This window comes from Mustela lutreola, chromosome 1 (assembly GCF_030435805.1).
Source record: "Mustela lutreola isolate mMusLut2 chromosome 1, mMusLut2.pri, whole genome shotgun sequence".
Taxonomy (NCBI): domain Eukaryota; kingdom Metazoa; phylum Chordata; class Mammalia; order Carnivora; family Mustelidae; genus Mustela; species Mustela lutreola.
In genome coordinates, this window is record NC_081290.1 from 199,333,140 (window position 1) to 199,351,216 (window position 18,077).

The 18,077-nt window shown below is 47.2% G+C and overlaps 1 protein-coding gene across 3 annotated transcripts in view; it reads right to left on the bottom strand.

Annotated features, from left to right (window-relative positions):
* KCNJ1 (potassium inwardly rectifying channel subfamily J member 1) overlaps positions 1-13,863 on the bottom strand; it is a 29,675-nt gene extending 15,812 nt beyond the window's left edge. Inside the window, exons 1-2 of one of the 3 annotated variants that reach the window (XR_009356640.1) lie at positions 13,610-13,863; positions 963-1,113 (exon numbers count right to left, since the gene is read on the bottom strand). The gene's annotated coding sequence lies outside the window, so the exon portion shown is untranslated. The remainder of the gene's footprint in view (positions 1-962; positions 1,114-13,609) is intronic. The other 2 variants (XM_059184788.1, XM_059184780.1) reach the window with 2 other exon arrangements.
* Between the last annotated feature and the right edge of the window lie 4,214 nt (positions 13,864-18,077).

The following is an 18,077-nucleotide window of genomic DNA, read 5'->3' on the forward strand; positions in this document are numbered from 1 at the left end:
GCCTGGAGGTCAGGCCAAAGTCATGTGCTTGGGACCCAGATATGCAGTTCTCCAAAGCAGGCAGGTCCACGGACTTGCAGGCTCTCTGATGGAATGCCTGGAAGTGATCTTGACCTCACTCTGTGACACCACGGCCCAGCCCCCACGCAGCGCCCCTCCCCCATGCTCACATGTCCCCCATTGCTTGTTCATCCTCTCATGCTCTCCTGGGAGCTCAATTTCACCCTCTCCCTCTCTCTCCTCCTCTCAGTATGTGTTTTATTTTCATTTTTCCTAGCATCTTGTTTCTTACCCATGGCCCTTGTTTTAATCCTAAGCCAGGGTAATAATCTGAGTCTTATTTATACCGACCTCTGTGGAGACTCAACACTCACTACCTCACAGATAAGCTGGAATCCCATGGGACCCATTAAAGCCCCTCCTCGCTCCCACATCCCTCCCATATCATTCCTTCCCTCTGCCTCACACACACCAAAGAGAGAAGCTAAAGGGATGTGGAGCATGATTGGATTATTGGCTTGTAGGGGGGAGGTGGTCTTTGGTGCTTCTGTGGTTGTCTGCTGAGGGGACAGCTGTGGGGAGCCTACATTCAGGATCTCAACAGGAAACCACAGAAAACCACCCACTGTGCGTTCCTGGAGGCTGGTCCCTTCCTCTCTCTCTCTCTCTCTGTCTTTTTTAAAGAGATTTCCTTGCATGCTTCCTTGCTCCTATCAAGATCAAGAAAGAATGTATCAGGCTACCCTGTCTCTATGTTCAGCTGTCTGCCTTAAAAAAAAAAAAAAAAATCCTCACCTGGACTAATATAGATCATAGGGACCGCATGATTACACAGACGCAGGACCAAAGCTGATCTTATCAAGTATCATAAATAAATGATGATTTGGAGCGAAGAAAGTGAAGCATAGCCCCTGCCCTGTTAAGAACACTCATTCCTAGGAAAGGAGAGGAGTTCCGTCTACCTGGAGAGTGAGAGCAGGCGCCACGGAGTCTCTGTCCTGGCAACACGTGGTCCTGGGTCAGCCCGAATTCCAGCTCCGTGGAGGACTGGTCCGGGATGGAGTGCCCACCTGCGTTTTTACACAGCTGGTTTCCCAATGCAATTGATTAAGCCTGGAAAACAAAAAAGAAAGAAAAGTCACAATAAAGATCCCAGAGCTCATCGTGAGTTATATTTGCCTTTTTTTCCCTTTTCTTTTTTTTTTTTTTTTTTTTTTTTTTTTTTTCTTTTCTTATCCCTCTTTCTCTCTTTTTGATGTGCCTGTTTTGCTGCTCGGCCAGACCTGACTGATGTACCGTCCCGCCAACACCGCCTTTTTCTGGTTCTTGTCCATCCACATACCCGCCATACTGCCAGTAACTGTCTCCTTTTTCAGTGATGGGTTTTTCCAACATCATTTTAGTCCTGCCGTGATCCATCTTGCTAAGGTTGACCTGAGCTGTGCTGGTCAAGATGGAGAAGACGGGATGGAGGGAAAACCAGGAGCAATGACAAGGAATTGACCTCGGGGCTTGGCACTGACCGAAATGCTGGCCCCCTGGCACCCAGGAGGGACGTGAGGTCCAAGCTGGGGGCAACACGGAGACCGAGAACATCATTGCAGAAAGCTGGTTGGTGGGGTTGGCAAAACATGGATGAGGTTCGACAGATGTCCTGAAGGTAGTGCGGAGGTGGGCCGGAAGGTGACAGAAACCTAGGCTTGGGCTCTATTTTTTCTACTAGTCAACAGAATAAATTAATCCGCTTCTCTGAACCTGAGTGTTCGCCCTAAAAAATGGAACTAGGAATACTTGTTTCACAATAATGAGGTAAGAATCCGTGTAAGAACACCCAGCAGAGGGTCCCTCACATTAAAAACTTAATAATGTCAGGTTAGAGGATGGAGGAGGAGGTCTGATGAAGAGGCAGCCAAAGGTTGAGTCGGTTTTTGGGGAATAATATGAATCCCCATGTCTATATCTGAGCAGGTAGCTAGCTCAAGGACCAGCAGGGCCTCCATGAACTGCGCAGGAAGTGCTGAGGAGGTCATGTAGTCTTGCCTGGGGGAGATGCCAGGCCTGGGTAGGATCCTTCTGCCTCCCTTACCTCTGTTCTCTCTGGCTCACCGAGCTGGCTCTCCCGCCAGAACCTCTGGGATGGGGAGTAGCTTTAGGCTGCTTTAAAGAGGACTGCTGAGGCCTATTTTTGCAGACCTGAGGCCCAGAGAAGAAGATTTTGTCTATTTTGCTGCTAGAGGAAAGTTAACAAAGGAAGAAAAGGGTGAGGACAAGAAGGAAAAAAAATAAATAAATAAAGATTGCCCATAAATGGATGCAATTCGATTAGCCCATGAAGATGCAATTGTGCCAAACCAATTGAATTTCCTCAGAGGTTAGCCGGACCAGACTTCCAGATCCAGAGGCAGCTGGAGCCCAGGCCTTGGTGATGGCACCTTTCTCTAAAAACTCTTAGCAGGGGTTGAGGACCTGTCACCATTGGATTTGGGGAGGAGGGGAGGTGCATTTTCTCTGTGGAAGACCCAGGCGGCCCGTCTGGGTATGTTCCTCTTGGGTTGAAAATGCTCCAAAAAAATGTTCCTATAACCCTCCTCCTTTTCTTCTTAGCCCCTAATACACCTGTGTTCTAACTGATTTTGTTTAACTGGGGCCTTCCTCAGCTCCATCAATGGCACCACCATCCACTACTTCAACCAAAACCCTATTCAGTCTTGACTCTTTTCTTTCTCTCATCCCCACCTCAGCAAGATTCATCTACAGGTCTCGTCCGCTCTCTCGACAGGCCATATCCAGAACCTATCGGTCTTCACTCCATCCCCCTTGCTGCCACCTTTGCCCAAATGACATTTAAGTTCATGAGTGGGCTATAGTTTCCCTCTGCTGGTTCTCCCTCCTGCCCGTGGTGCATTCCCCAAATCAGATCATGTTGCTGTCCTGCTGAAGCCTCTCTTGGCTTCCTCGAGGCCCCACATGACTTGAGCTCTGCCCTCCTTCCCAGCCCCACCTCGTATCACAGTCTTTCCATCAAGTCTGCTGCTCCAGCTTGCTATGCTACCTCCTGCCCTCGTCTTTCAGCATGCTGCTCCCTCCTTGGGGAATGCCTTGTTCTGGGTCTTCCCATCTCCAGCTCCTTCCCATCCCTCGACACTCAACTACACCACCCTCCAGCAACAAGACCCCTCAGCGTCCAATCTAAGAGGGTGCCCCCTGCCTCACCAACCTGCCACTCCATTCTGTTTTAGCTTCCTCCCACCTCTTATCACTACAGGTGTCATCTTCTTTGTTGGCTTCTTTATTACGTGTTTACCTCCTGTCTATCTCGCCTTTGCTAGAACATACCCTCCCAGAGAGCAGCCCACCTCACTGTCCTCTGCATCCATAGTGGGAACTCAACAAATATTTCTTGAATGAATGAAAGTCCATGTTCTCCCCTGGCTCAAAGGACAATGTGGTGGACCCATGGGGCTGTGCACGAGAAAGAGAGAGATAGAGAGAAAGGAGAGATTTTCCTCCAAATTACAGCTGAACACATTTTTTATTTGCTCACCTAACTAATGACCAAATAAACATCCAGTCAGGATATGAAAATGACACGTGGTGAATTCAGAAATGCCAATGCCTATCAGTGGCAGGGATGATTATGTGTATTCAGAAGCAACCCGTGCATTTGCGGGCATTATTTTCCTCATTATTTCCTCCTTTCAAAGTTAAGCTTAGATTTTCTACAGTGCATAGTGGCACATATAGCTCATGTGTTTCGAACCCATTGTGGTCCTTGGAAATGCGGAGAAGAAATGCACGTGGTTTTGAGAACTCATTTACATGCTCAGAAAACCACCCATTTTTAACATAGATTCACTTGGTCTTGGGTTAACGTTTTTATGAGTGCAAAAGCAGCTGAACCACATGCAGAAGCTTGGAGAAGCTGAAGATGTGGCCGAAATGGAGAAAGCAGGAGCACAGTGCAGGGGAGCAGTGAGGTGCTGGGCTGGCCCCTGTGGGTGCACAAGGGTAGCTGGAAGCAAGGAGACAGTGTGCGTTACTGGCCAAGCCCAAGAATCCAGAGAAAAGCCCCAGGCCTCCATGGGGTGTACAGTCCAAGGCTGAGCCTTGAAAGGAAAGATACAGAGAAGAACCGTTACCTAAGCCAAGCACACACCACCGTACTTTACTGACAATTAGCCACTGTTAGAATGGCACACGATTCTGTGGCTATAGCTAGTGTTTGTTGAATGGATGGAGTGATGAATGAATGAAAACAGGAAGAGGTTGTATCTTTCAATATTATTTAAAGATGAAAGGAGGGGTTCCTGGGCTCCATTGGTTAAGCGGCCAACTCAATCTCAGCTCAGCTCTTGATTTCAGGGTCATGAGTTCTAGCCCAGTGATGGGCTCCATGCTGGGTGTGGAACTTCCTTATAAAAACAAAACAAAAGGATGAATAAAAGTAACTGGCAATTAAGGAAGGCTCCATGATATATTCTTGAATCTAGTTTAGTATGGGGGGTAGTTTTTCCTCTAACCCATGGATCAACAATAGCTAACACTTAGGGACCTTACTACTTTCCAGGCGCTCTCCATGCATACACTCAACAGTTACAACTACTCGATGACATACACAACATCATTGCTATTCCAAGTGTGTGGAGGGGAAAACCAAAGATCAGAGAAGCCAAGCTATTAATCCAAGTTCACAGAGCTAGAAAGTTAGAATTCAGCCTACCATGGTTTCAGCTGCTTTATGTGTCCCTTGGGTTTAATTACTGGAAGAAACTCATTAAAATGCATCTCTTCAATGTGACTTTCTTTGGCACAGACAGAAGGCTGGCTGTGTATTCTCTATGTATCTTCATACCAGCTGGGCAGATAGCCTTTCATATATGGTTGGAGGCACACTGCAGGGTTTGATTTTACTGTGCAGGACTCAGGTTGGAAGGTTGAAATTACTGCAGGGAAAAGGGAATGACACTTGCTAAATACCTACCATGAGCCAGAATCTGGTTTTGCAGAAATTATTTCATTTAATCCTCAGGGTGACCCCATGAAGTAGATATCATTATCTCTATTTTACAAGGGAGGAGGAGAGCTGGAATGAGGACCCCAGCCTTCTAGATCCTTCTACCACAAGTCCCATAAGATTTGGCCCATATGATGCATGAATTCTGATGTCCATGGTAGGAAAGGAAAACCAAAGGGAAGGAAAGGCCTTCCAATTGTTTCCTTTCTTTCTATCCTTCTTGTTTGTTCTTCCTTTTCTTGTTGTTCCTTGTCCCTCTGTTAATAAATACTTATTCAGAGTCTACCATCTGTGTGAGGAACCTGGGATATAATATGAATAAGACTGATATTCAGAGAGGTGGAGAGAGATGGACAGATAATAAAAAGGAACCAAATAATCATGGTAATTATAGATCGTGCTAAGGGTTAAGAAAGCCACAGTAATCGGGGGTGACATTGGCAAGTATCAGTAATCAGGGGGGCATAGGGCACCAAAACTGGGGGGTAACAATGCCAAGATGAGAGAGGAAAGGTCTCACTGGGGCCAAGGGCAAGCTCAAAAGCAGCCTCCTCACAAACCCATCCGGGCCAGCCAGGCTCCCTCGCTCCCAACCAGCCCAGGGTACTGCTCAGTGAGTTCTCGAATTTCAGGCAGACTTAGAAAATCTGGAGAGTTCTGAAAGGAGCTGCCTCCAACCTACAATGGGCACAAATCAAGCTTCAGTTCTTCCATCTGTCAAATAATAGTAACAGGAATAGCTATCTCCCGGGGTCACCATACAGATAAAATGATGCTGTGTTTGGGAAAATTCAGATGGATGAGTGACAGACTATATAAAAGTGAGTTTGAACTTAGCCAGAGGGAGCTCAGTTAGACATAAGGAAGAATGTTTGACTGAAAGGATGACATGTGTTGTAGCTGTTTTCCAGTGAAGAGTCTTGCCTATGTTGACAATTTAAAACAGAAGCAGTAACTGTCTGCCTCAGATAAAAGCCGGATACTTCACAGGTGTAGCAGGGAGGGGTAGATATGTGGGGAAATGGGTACCTTTTAAAAGTGGATGTCACCTGCAGAAAGGGAGCGTTTGGGGAACTTGGGAAGCCTCTCTGTTCTCCGTTTGTCAGGGATTCTAGAAGATTCTCTCTTAAGAAAAGTGGCGGTATCACCAGTTGGAACATAGGGCCCGCATCGTCTTGACTAGGAGGCCTAGGGACGCGCAGGTTGGAGGTTTTCACTGCAGGACCAAGAGCTATCAGGATGCAAGGAGAGCAGAAGGGAGGAGACAGTCTGGAGCTGCTCCAGAAAGTGAGAGGCTCTGAAATCCAGGAGTGATGTTGAGGAAAATCCGCAGAGACCGGAGTGGGGGGGACCCAGCTCTGCCCTGACCAACTCAGGTGACCAGGCCCCAAGACAGTCATTTCCCTCCATGAGCCATGGGGGCCACATTGCTGGCCGTGCCTAGAATATTCTGAAAAGCAGAAACATGCTGTGCACAGGAGGATTACTTCTACAGATCCCGGGGTCGGGAGAGTCAGCAGAGCAGAGATGGAAACAGCCTCTCTCTGTCGGGAGCTGCCCCTCCTCTCCGTCCTCGGTCACGGTCACAGGCAGGGCCCCCTGTGGCCGGGCATCTGGTCTGTAGTCAATGATGACACATGCCTGGCTTTTTCCCCATATCTGCATTTGGAAATGGGCCTTTCTGTGGTCTGGCTGTTGGAGTCCCCGGGGCCCCCTTGCTCACATGGCTAAGCACACTGACAGAACCATTGCAGGCCAGACTCCGTGATGATGAAGCGGTGAGCTGGGGTGGGGGGTTGGAATGGCACCACCGGAGGGGCTGGAGCCCTTAGAACAGAGCAGCCAATATTCAGGAATGAGGAGGCCAAAGCTTTAAGCAGCAGGGCCGAGAGGGGCAGGTGGCAGGGGAGATGGGAGGATGCCTTGACCTCTTGGCTGCCTGGGGTTAATGGCACCTCTGACGTATTTGCAGCCTCAGGCAGGAAGAGAGCTAGAAGACTCATTTATCCTGTGGATCCCGGCAGTCAGAAGAAAGGCTGGAACATGGGGAGGTAGCCAGAAGCAGCTGTCCCTAGGACACGATTACACTGAGTGTCATTAGAAAAACGTATCTGTTTCTTGAAGCCACTAGACACAGTGTCACTGGGGATTCGTGTTTGTGGTGCAGGAACATAAGACAAGAGTCAGAAGCTCATGCTAAGCCCCCTTCCAGGACTCAGGAAGGGAAGAGACTTCCAAGAGCACCGAGACGTGCCCCACTTGTAGGCCAGCAGCCCTTGAACCACCTCCCAGACAGATGGACATGGGTTCCATGATTGCATAAGGACTCCAGGTCCCTCTGAGATCTCTTCCTGGCTTCCAACACCTCTACAGCCCAATCTTCTCCTTGGTATCTACTCAAATTCTGAGGCTGAGATTTCAACCCACGGTCATCTTGTCTTCAGTACGTAGGAGAAAACCAGCCCCTGCTTCTATTGGAAAGCAATTTTAGCCCACCACCCTTGGCCAACCTCAAAGGATGACCCATTTCCCATCTTCACTTCATTGCCACTCTAAGCAGAGTCCCCGGGAGGAATGGGGTCACTTTGTGTCCCGAGTGCTGGATCTCCCCACTTCATATTGCTCTAGGGGCCAGCCTGGACCCAGCACGCAGCCCTCGCCTCCCCTCCTTTCACTGCCACTAGACACTTTAAGAAGCATCTTAGTCCGTAGAAATCCACCAGACGGGAAACACCCAGCCAAAAGAACACGTGAATAAAAAGCTGAATAAAATCCAAATCCTGTGCACGTTTTTCTCCACTTCTTAGCTAGCCTCTTTCCTCAGTGGACTTCATCTCATCAGAGTCTTAACAGCAGTGAGGGTTAGCTTTGGTTCGGGAAGGAAACCTTGACTCTCCCACACAAGGGATCTGTGCAAGGCCAAGGAGCACAGAGAGCCCCAGCCCCTGAAGGGATTCTCAGGCCTGGCTCACGTGAGCACTCTCAGTTAGGACCTCTCAGGGCTTCTCTTCTCCCCATCTGAGAAGATGGAGTAGCTGCGAGAGGAGACCAAGCACTCCATCTCACTCAGGCCACCCTAGAAACAGACTCAGGAAGAGAGACCCATTAGTGAGAAGGTGCCATACTTATGCCCGTCACTCACACCCATCCTTCCAGTGAGACCGAAACTTCGGCAGGATCGGGATTGTGTCTTCACCCTTTAGAAAAGCCCAACACAGCTTGGACTTCCCCAGAGGCCTTCTGAGGTGACCTTCGGACCATTCCTGTGACTTATCTCTGAATCCAGTTTGAGCTCTCTCCTGTATGCATAATTCATCAGCGGTCCAGATCCCTAACAGCATCAGAATACCTTGATCCCTGAAATGGTTGAATGCGCCGTCCAGCACAAAGCTGGGATTACTCTTTTCTCTCTGAACATAACATCACTGGACTTGAACTCCAAGGGACCAAATTTTGGGGAGTCTTTTCCTGGGAGAAGTTAGCAACAGTTATACATGGTTTCCAGATTCTGTCGAGCTCCTCAAGGACAAATGGCAGATCTGGATAGAGCCAGAAAGCTCCCAAGAATTTAATCGAAGGCAGTGAACCATGAGTCTTCCCCTAGGGGTGGTCACCTGAGAGAGCTTTGGTTGTTCTAAGTGCAAAGACAGTATTAACCTGTTGCTTTCACCTGCATTGTGTTGCATATTTAAATCTGCTCCCTGGGGATATGGCGCCACATTGATACACCCTGGTAAATACAGTTCCTGAACGCAAGCCAAGAAACACTGGTGTTTATGCAATCGCAAGTGAGAGAGGGTGATGGACCTGGGGAAATTCTAAATAAATGGAAATGTCTGGCTTGTATTTCATAGCATATTCAAGAAGCTTCCTTTAGAAGCATAAGGGGGTGTCATTTGTCTAACTAGACTGCAAAATTTACAAGGCTTGATAACTACAGGATGTAAATATGTGCGCATGCCCACTGAGGTAGACAGTTGCCCCCTGGGAACCGTTTTAGGAAAATAACAACAGGCTTCTTTGAGTGAGAAAGTTACTGACCCAAAACGACATTGAGGGGATTCAGGCTGGTGTTTTCCCTGGGGACTTTGAGCAAGTCCATTTGCTTCTCTAGACCTTAGTTTCTTCTTTTGCACAATGGGTGACCTGGGCTTGATGAACCTTTAGAAGGATTGTTTAAAGTTAATTCCAATGTTCTGTTTTTTAAAATGTGATGCTGTTGGGTTGAATTTTACATTAACAGCTCAAGTCCTTAATAAGCATTTCCTGGAGCAACGACTTGGGGTCAATAGTCTTGGACTCTCAATAGTCTTGAAGCTGTCAATCTCTGTATTATTTTTGCTTTTTTCTATTATTTCTATTATTCCTCAAACAGAATCAGAGAGCTTCATGGGTAAGGACAGTGCTCTCTATTTGCTCATAGATTCTGACAAAGAAACAGCAAGGACAGCGACACTTTCTCTGCACATTCTTCACAATAAGCTCGGCAAGCACGGCTGAAGATCATTCCATCTGGAGTCAAGAATGGACTCCTATGAACCCCTCGACCTTAAGGTTATTATCTGATTATTCTTGACTTTTCTAGAGGTCTACCTTCTATACATCTCCATGCTAATTTTTATTTCTTTTTTTTCCTTTTTTTCTTTCTTCCTTTCTTTCTTTCTCTTTCTTTCTTTCTTTCTTTCTTTCTTTCTTTCTTTCTTTCTTTCTTTCTTTCTTTCCTCTTTCTTTCTTTCAAAGATGTTTGTTGGATGGTTCATCCCATTTTGTTTTTCCAGTTTCCACATACTCCCTGCTTGTTCATGAAGATTATGAACTACGTAATCAAGTCAACCACTTTTTTGCTATGTAGAGCAGAGCTAATAATATTCATGAATCTTATAGATCCCAAAAGATAAAGCAGACTGGGGAGGTCTATGTCCTTTCCTCTACGTTTTGGCCTAGGCCATCTTATCATAGTCTAGTACTTTCTTTTCTCAACCCGTAAAATTGGAATAACTTTCCTGGCAGGAGATAAAGGTAAACATCCCCTTTGGGCTTTCCCTTAATCCCCTTATCAAGCTGACCATCACTTCCCCCTCTGAAAATGTCCAGTTGGTGTGGGGAAAAGAGAAGGTATTGAGCAGAAGTCTTTAAAACCAATTATTACATTCAACTATCCCCAATTAATTAAGGCAAACTTAGATTTCTGAGCCAATAAATTTATTCCATAGTGACTTGAACCAGCAATGCATGCATATTCTGACATAGTCTTCTTGGGTCTAACGAAAACTAAACTGGAATCTCTTTGAGTCCCTTTCAGGACTCAAGGACTTATTTCAGCTCTAGGGTGAAAGTTCTAGAGTTAAAGTGGCGACCCTAAAGTAGATCAGGACTTAAACCCCACAGTGCCGGTTTTTCCAGATACTACAAACCATGAGACTTCGCCTAACAGGTCAAGGCCTATCACCCACCTGCCAAGTGAAAGAAGGAGGAATATATGGCTGACACTGAGTCACAGCTCTGCCATTTACTGCCCCTGTGACTTGTTTCTGGTTACTCAGCCCTGAGTTTTTCAGTGTACCTGTAGGGTCATGGGCACCAGGACGTTGACGCCTGGCCCTTGAGACCATATGGGGCCTGAGATGAGTATCTGGGCCTGATGTAGCATTCTGAAGCTGCAGCAGGATCTCCACTAACCCCAGCATGTCTTACAAACATCATGTTCCATATGACCATGTTTGGAAACACTCAGGAGACCCTCAGTTCCCTTGCCCTCTTCGTCTTCTTTACCTCCCTGCAAAATGGGACTGAAAATAGCACTTGCTTTCAGGCATAATCCTTAGGAAAGACAACTTAGGATCTGATTCCTTTAAAGTGAGAATACATTTGGACAGTTAATGGTAGGTTCAAGGGCTTCCAACTTTCAACAGTTCTGTCGTTATTTCTGATATTGTCCCAACGTCGAGTTTCCACAATAAGGAGTGACACATTTCCTGCATGACCTCCTAAGGGGCAACACAGGGGTTCAGCAGGGATCCAGGGCATTGGCGGCATAGGTACCCAGAGAGAAAAAGAGATGCAGGCTCAGTCTGTTGAAAACTCTCGTTCTCCCCAGAGAGCCATGCATTTCAGTGGAGCAGAAAAGCAAATGACCGCTGGCACCTGTCCTACACAGTCACTGACTCCCCATAACATCCGGGAACCATTAGTTCATGTCTCTGTACCCATGAGACCATAGTGGACATGTGAAGGAAAATGTCAGGAAAACGCTCTTTTCCATTCTAAGTTTGGCATTTGGACTTTGGGGAAAGTTCGCGAATGAGACCAGGTGACTCTCAGGTTCCTATTTCAGAGCTACGTTTGGTCCTAGCAGCCAATCTGGCACTAAATCTTGTGGGTTCTGACTCGTAGGAATCTCTTAATGGTTTCCCTGGCACTGGTCTTACCCACTCCAATACACCTTGCACTTGGCAAACAAAATGACCTTTCTAAAATATAAATATCATCTTATGTGGTCTCCCACTACCTTAGGAAAACTGCCCGAGCCTCTTAGCACCCAACACAAGGTCCCTTCTCACATGCATTCTTTCTGCAGCTTCTCCTGTGTCATCGTTCCTCACCACTCCCTGGGCCACCTATCTCCCATTATGCCAGCTTTGTATTCCTTGTATCTTCCGCTCATATGCTCTCTCATGACTCAAGTGCTATTTTCTTGTTCTGGAATGCTTTTCCTCTGCCCCCAGAAGGCCCCTTCCTGCCTACCAAGGGATGTTGAGGATCATGTCTCCATGAGGACTTCTTCAGGCAAAGTAGATGTCCTTCCCATGAATACAGTGATTATGTCATGACTACATTGCTGCACTGCAGTCCCCATTCATGTGTCCTACTGGAGCGTGATCACCTGTTCCCATGTGTGTACCCTCTCAACTCTAAGTGCCATGAGAACTGGGGCTATACAGTGCTTTCCCAGGACCTAGCACAGTTCCTGCAACATCACAGGTGCTCATTATAAGCTTGTTGGAAGGCAAATGAGGACAAAAACCTATATATATAATACTAATAATATTAATGAGGGTCATATTGAAAAGAAGAAAGGCAATAATCATCATTAGCATCTTAAACAGTAGAAGCAAGAGGGGTTTGGGTTAAACTCGGGGTCAAACTGCTGAGACAGATAAGCAACCCAATGAAAACTCAATGAGGAGGAATTGGGAAGCATTAAAACCACAGAAGTCACGGGGCAGGTAAAAGGCGAAGCACGGGAGCCAAAGCTGAATCTTTGGAAAATCACTGAGCTGTGAAAAGGTCCAGGGTATATTTGTAACCTAGCATAGAAAAAATGAATTGCTGAGAACAGGAAAGTGACATGCATGAGAAATTCCAAGTTTGGGCTCTGCAGAGCAAAGCATTCTTGGCAGTTACAGTATCTTATATATTAAATTTTTTTAAAAAATCAGAGAAAACCAAATGCCACCAAAGCTCCAAGAACCTTTCGTAAGGAATCCGCTCACTACTTTTCTGGCAGGTTCAGCCCTGCCCCTCAACTCATTTGGGCTGCTTCTTTACACAGAAGAAAATCCATCTTCATGCCTTGAAGTATTTTTTTTTAATGTTTTTTTTTTTTCTTTCTGTTGGCTCATACCTTCTCAGATACCCCTACCTCACTCTGCTTTGAAAAACTGAAGCTGACTGAGTTAACACTGTCCCAGGACAGTGCAGAGCAAGACACAGGAAGCCAAGCCCGTGATTGAAGGGGTCCCAATTGGGAGACCTGGATAAAGTCTCGCCTAAAATGGCCCCCTTACCACCATCACCATGTTTTGCTCTATTTTGTACACCCAACTAATGAAAAAGAAATTATTTCCCGAAAGCTTGCCTGTGGCAAAGGATACACTTTTTCTGAGCAACTCTGCCTAGAATCTATGTGCCAGAGATGTTGGGAGAAGGGGGCTCTATGCCTGTTCACTCTCGGGCTCATAGAATGCAGAGCATCAGGGAAACAGTTGCTACCCACTGCCACAGAGCATTTGTCACAGCAGAAATTTAGGGAGCTGAGCAAACGCTGAGAAATCCAAATGCATTCACTCACAATCAGGCAATGTTTCATCAAAGACAGAAGCTTCTGGGGGAAGGTAAGCAAAATGTCTCACCAACACAATTCACCCAGATAAGCCTTGCGCCTTTTCCATAATAGATCTTATTAGCACTTTATCCTCTGCCTTCATGACGGAGAAGCTCTGAGGGAGGTTTGCTGTTTTGCAAGTCCCTGAAGCCATGGAAAGGATGCTGTCAGGGACAGAATCCCTGCACATATTTCTGTTACCAAGAAGGGAAAACCATGGAACCAGGCATGGTGGGACCCAAGGCTTCCGCTATGCTCCAGCTCTGGGCTGAGAAATGGCCAAGGGATGGTGGGAAGAAGCTCACAGTTTGTAATCCAAGTGTGGTCATACAATAGAGAGCATCAAGTGAGCAAATTAAAAACACACTTCAAATCCCCCAGGAGTGGTGGACAGTCTGTCTAGACTTGAGGTATGGAAAAGAGGGTTAAATTTCCCCCCAAATTGACTTGTTTTTTCTACAAAGAGACCAGGCAGACTTTCTCCCCCTTACCTCATGGATTGCCAGAGTAAGTGTAGAGAAGGAAACTCGGTTTGTTGGTCCCCAAGAAAGCAGCCCGACCGTTGATGTGGGCAACACTATGCCTCTCTGGTCCAGGAGTTTGGGTAGCCCGGGTGAGGGTGCTGAGGTCCTGTTGGTTTGTATGAGTCTGTGGGTCAGTTCAGACCGGCTGCCAACTCATTGGTATGCAACAGCTCTCAAAGAACATAGTTTACTTTAGAACTGGATCCAACAAGAGTAGGCGTGGCAGTGGAATGAGCTAGATACACCAGAGGTGTTGAGCTGCCGGGATATTTAAGAAGGATTTGTTTATGGAACCATAGCTTGGAACCAGAAAGCCAGTTTGCCCAACCTAACAGTGTCCCAGGCCAAACGCATGAGGTTGCCCTCATGTCCACGTAGGATACGTGCCCCCTGGGTGTGGGCATCGGGGGTCCTCAAGGTGCCCCTCCAATGTTTTCCTGCTCATGACTCACTCAGTGGCTACAAAAGGTCAGCCTGCCCTGACCTTCTCTTGACCATTCATGCGTCTCCTTGGTCCCAACACAAAGTAAAGCTTTGTAGCAGGGACTTTACAGAACAGACTGGGAGAAACCCCCAGCACTCCCAACTGTGTCTCTTGGGGGCAAATTCCTACATCTTCACCCTCTAAGGTCAGTGGTGGGGAGTGAGATAATGTATGTGATTCACTTGGCATTGAGTAAACACTCATGAAAGCCAACATACCCCAAGCATCACTTTTTTTTTCCTCCTTCCCATCCCAAACCCTAGGGCCCACCTCCCTCTAGTCTATCCTGAGGGAGAGGAGCTCTTATCTTACCCCTCCTGAGATGCTCTCTGACTGTTCCTCCTTGTTACGGTATCCTCTAAGGACCACCACTCACTTCACTGCTGATCATGCCCCTGGAGCATCCAGTCTCTCTGATGAGCTGTCACTTTGTTTCCAGGGAGGGGTTGGGGGGGCTGAGGTTGGTGCTGGATGTGGGTGAGCCACAAATCTCTTCATTGTCTGCCCCTTCTTCTTCAGTCAACACCACACTAGATGGTATGAGGTTTCAGACTTTACTGGAGTCTCAGAGATTAAAAACAACAGAAGTAGCTGGAGAGCAGCTCCAAAGTTTGGAGGACACATGGTGTGATTCTGATACCCCTCAATTATACAATAGAGTTAACACCAGGATTCTCATAAGGGGCATAAAGTGGAAATGAATGCACAATCACATGGAAAAAGGAAATGCTCTTTTCAAACACGTGTAAGTATAATCAGTTGTTAGAGTAAATGGAGAAGAATACAGGAGGTGTCAATCAAGAAGCTTCTAGTGGCAATTCTAGGGGGAAGTTGGATGGTGATAGACCTAGTCCAGGGAGCAACACCACAGGAAAAGAACAAGAGGAGAGATTTAAGCTCGTGTTAAATATGCCTTTTCCCCCTTCACAGAAGGTCTCCTGTGGGTACACCAGTTCCCACGGTCGCTCCTTTTTCTCTAGCTTCACCCTTTTCTCCAAAATACCTCCTTTCTCAATCCTCAGCTCTGTGACCTTCTACCTTCTTTTCCAAGGATCCCAACCCAATAGCAGGTTAACCTCACAACACTTGGTTCACTGTCACGCCCCCTGCCCGCCACCGCCACGCCCCGAGCAGTGCATGTCCTCAAATGTGGGTGTAGAATTCATGAGAGAGCACCTGCAGGCCTGCAAGATCAGGGAGAGGGGTGTCCAAGTCCCAATGACAGAGCACAGCGCCCACCCAGGAAGGCTGCTGCTGGCAGAGGGGCTCCTCCAGGAACAGCTTTAGCTGGAAAACTTTCGTGCAGCCCTTTAGGAGCTTCCTTAAACTCCAGGACCAGCTAGGATGCTCAGCCTTGCCTCCCTCTCTCTTTCATTCAGAGTCAACCTTGAATTTCCCTCAATGGCTGGCTCTCCTGGCTCCCTTCCTATTTTTCTTCACCTAGGTGTTTCCACAAATAAGATCTCTGCATCGTTAATCCTATCTTGGTGCCTCTCCTCCGAGGCCCCAGGTTGGCACGTGGTCTTCCACCAGGATGGACAATCTCAGGGGGTTCTGACTCTTCGAGACACCGGGGTTGCATGGGACCATTCAGAAAAAGGACTTTAGGGATGTAATTTCCAGAGCAGGAGGCAATGTTCTGAATCTGAGTGTGAGTTGCGGGTATGCCTTTTACTCCCCCAATTATCCACCGGACAACTTGAAATACCCACATGGGCAAACAGGCACCTCTCGAAGGTAAACATTCATTCTTGATGACAGTATACAACAAACCCCAAACGAGGAAAATAAATGGTTTCTTAAGTGCTTTATTCATCTACAAGGCAAGCACTTCCTACCCAAAGAAGCCAGAATGTCTTATTATTAGGCAGACCAGGTAATTATCTTACCTCCATCCCCACCCAGTGAGAACGACCCCTTGGGACCCACAGGGAAGGAGAAAGAGGCTGTTGCTAAGCAACAGAGAGGGAAGGGCTGATGCGTTCTTCCATTTCCCCGAATCTTGGTTATAAGATCCAAGTGAGGGTGTTTGACCTGATGGAACGCTGGCTATCCCGTAAAAGCAACGTGATCCATTTTCTCGATCTCTCCTCCCACAGGCGGTCCTCTTGGAGAAATTCTGCGGCCTTCTTCTTAGCCTGCTGCTTCTCTCACCTCTCCTCCGATGGAGAAGGTCCTCTGCGGTCTGGGGCTCTGTGGCGGGGACACTGCCTCTCCTTTTGCCCTGGCTCTGTGCGATCAGCTGTGCCATCCCTGCAGGGGTTCCCCAACATTTCCTCCTCAAGCCTCCTGGAGCCTCCTGACCTCCGCACCTGAGTTGGAGGCCCAGAGTCAACAGCGTGGCTTTCTTTCTTTCTTTCTTTTTTTCTTTTCTTAAAGAGATTTGGAACATTTCAAAGATATTATTCGACTTGTGACTAATATTTCGACAGGAGCAATTTGGAGAGATAATTGTTCTTTAGGGGGGCCTGTCTGATTTAGGGGAAAGCAGATCAGCCCTTCCACCCCACAAAGGGTAGCGCCTGACAAGGTCTGAGAGGTAAGAAGCTGGGGCACAGAGAAGACGGCAGGGAAAGCAGGCGGGAGTCTGCAACGCGGAACCACGTTCGTTTTGGGGGCCGGGAGCGGGCACGTGTGGTGACCAAGGGGAGAGGAGCAACACTGTCAAGGCCAGCTCTCCCTGGTCGGAAGAGAGGAAGCGGGGAGCCCAGAATGGACTGAGCTCCCAGTTTGCATGGAGGGCTTTACCCTCCTCACCAGCTCGATTCATCTAGAAGCCTTTGGGATAGGCATTATTTTATTTTATCTTCTTTTTAAAGATTTTATTTATTTATTTGAAAGAGAGAGAGAGCATGAGTTTGGAGGGGGGAGGGGCAGACTCCCCGCTGAGTAGCAGGGAGCCTGCCATGGGATTTGATCCCAGGACTCTGAGATCTTGACCTGAGCAGAAGGCAGACGCTTAACAGACTGAGCCACCAGGCACCCTGGGGATAGGCATTATTTTAAACAGTGTACCAACGGAGCAGTGAAGACACTCCTCTCTGGGTACACATTTAGTAAGTGGCCAAGTTGGGGGGGGGGGTGCAAATTCAGGCCAACCTGTGATGTGTAAACTCCTCCCAACCATTATCTCACTGAGAGGATTGTCTCCCAGGAGGACACTATTTCCCCGTGGGAGGAAGCAGAGGTTTCAGGCATTGTCCAGCCTCTGTTTAGTTCAAGAGCAGTTCTTGTCATGCCCTGGAAACAAATCTAACATTGTATGTCAACTATACTTCAATTAAAAGGAAAAAAAACCAGCAGTTCTAACTGTACCCTTTCTGGCACAGTATATATTCTTTACAAAGCACTGACCACCTCATTCAGAGAATCAGGAAAGAAATTTTTTTTTAAGAGTTTATTTATCTGACAGAGAGAGCAAGAGAGCACAAGCAGGGAGAACAGTAAAGGGAGAGGGAGAAGCAGGCTCCTCGTTGAGCAGGGAGCCTGATGCAGGGCTCGATCCCAGGGTCCTGGGATCATGACCTGAGCCGAAAGCAGATACCTAACCATCTGAGCCACTCAGGCACCCCAGGAAAAGAAATTTAAAATAATTTTAAGATGAAAATATGTTAGATTAAGCAAATTTTTATTTTTGCTCCTTCCTGAACTCAAGGAAAATGAGAGTCAAGGAATCTTTTTTAAAAAGATTTTATCTATTTGTTTGAGAGAGAGAGAGAGAGAGAGAGAGAGAGAAAGCATACAGGCAGGGGCAGAGGCAGAGGGAGAAGCAGACTCCTCGCTGAGCTAGGAGCCGGACTCAGGGCTCGATTCCAGAACCCGGATATAATGAACTGAGCTAAAGGCAGATGCTTAACCATCTGAGCCACCCAGGCCCCCCTTAAAGGATTTAAAAAAGTAAAAAAAAAAAAAAAAAAAAAGTAAAAATCCTCAAAGACAAAGAACAAGAAG